This window comes from Centruroides sculpturatus, unplaced genomic scaffold, assembly GCF_000671375.1.
Source record: "Centruroides sculpturatus isolate CEXI.00-Female unplaced genomic scaffold, Cexi_2.0 scaffold1401, whole genome shotgun sequence".
In the NCBI taxonomy this organism is placed as follows: Eukaryota; Metazoa; Arthropoda; class Arachnida; order Scorpiones; family Buthidae; genus Centruroides; species Centruroides sculpturatus.
The window spans coordinates 3963-5943 of NW_019386041.1; positions in this window are offsets into that span (position 1 = coordinate 3963).

Consider the following 1981-nt stretch of genomic DNA (forward strand, 5'->3'; position numbering starts at 1 on the left):
GAAGATATTGATTAGAAATGATTAATCAAAACTGAATGATGATGATGTATCTACAAGGAGAAGACTAGATCATTATTATATAAAAATATCTTCTATAAAGCCATTCCTTGGTCATGATAAGTACCCAGAATTAACATGTTTAATCAAAGTATTTCTTGTCTTTTTCCACAGTAATGCAGATGTAGAAAGAGTTTCTCAAAAGTATTCAATTTCCAAATTTCTCAAAGTATTTAATAAAGCCATGAACACAGCTATCAAAAGCATCAATCAGTGCAATCCAGTGTACAAAAGATTGAAGCAATATGATTATTGGTGTAAAATTCCCATCACAGGAATTTTTGAAAAAGTTTAAAGTGCATTTGATACCCAGCAAGAGTTGAAGAAGAAAAATGTTTGTTAGCTGAGCAACAAAAGAAGGAAGAAATGAGAATGATGCAAGAAGGAAAGAGAGGAGGAGGAAATGAGGAAGAGAATGTAGAAAAAGAAATCCAGAAAAGTTCAAAGATACTTAAATAAGGAGAAAAATTTATACTTGTGTGAAACTGAAGTATAGACAAAAGTACATATTTATAACACCCTGATCACAGAAATAAATGGGGTTGAAGAAGAGTGATATGAGAGTAGTAGAAATTGCTCAAAGAATGCTATAAGCAACACAAACCAAATTAGAAAAAGCTAACAATTATCTGAAAAATTTATTGTATGAAATAAACAAAAGCCTAAGGAAAATCCTTGGTATCTCATATCAAGACCATGTCATAAATGAAGAAATTTTTAAAAAGTCCAACTAAAAATACGTGCCGGTAACTGTGACTGAATGCTGGATGCATTTTGCTAGGCACATATTGCATCAACATCGAAAAACTGCATTACTGTAGATATCGCCTGGTGAAAAAAGGAAGCAAAGCTGACCTCAAAAAATTTGATGTCAAAGATTTAAGGAGGACTGAAAAGTTATTAACATCTCATGGGATGATACTAGAAAGAAAATAAAAACAAAAACTGGTTAAAGATATTAGAATTTAATTTTTACAGCTGTGCATTATAATTATAGCAGATAAGATTAAATCAAGCAATTTTTACCCAGTTTTAGCTAATATGCTTAAATGTAGTAGTTTTTCTTGTGCCATGATACTCAACGTATTTAAAGAAAAAGTCACAATAACATTTATATAAATTTTTCATTTTTCTGTATGTAAAATTACTTTTCTTTGCATGAAAATAGGCTGCTCAGAATAGGTCCTTGTGGAATGCCACTAATAGGGGGAAAATTATAAATTCAAAATTATCTTGCATAGTCTTGATAAAAAATAGTTGTTTATCCAAGCTAAGAAAACAGGGTTAATATTGAAGTATTCATGCAGGACATGTAGAAGTATTTTAGGTAGAACAGAATCAAAAGCTTGAGAAATGTTTAATAATAACACAATAAATATAAGTGCAACTTTTAACAAAGATAAAACTTTTGCTTCAGTCATTTCCTTCCGTTATTTGCACTATTAGCAGTTCATAAAAATAACAAAACTCACGGAGACAACCTTCCTTTCTAGGCTACTGCCTCCATAGTAAAAAATGCAAAAGAATGTAAAAGCTTGAGAAATGTTGAGATAAATAACATAGGTAGTTTTTCTGTTTTTAAAATTTTTAAGATGGTAAAAAGAGTTTTAAGTAGATTAGTATCAGTAGAGTGATGGTGAATACTGCAATGTTGAATAGGAAGTAGTTTAGAGGTTATTGGTATGTATGTTTTCTGATAAATACATATCTCAAATATTTTTAGCATTCCAGAAAATAGGATGATTGGTCTGAAAGAGTTAGTATCTTTTTTTTGCTGATAACTTTTATCGTAGAAGAATGCCATTGTTTCATAATATAGTTATATAAAAGTAGTCTGGAGAAGAGTTCAGATAATATGACAGCTGTAGAAGGTTGTAGTTGTAATTGTAAATTCTGTGCTATTTATAGTATTATTAGTAGAAAT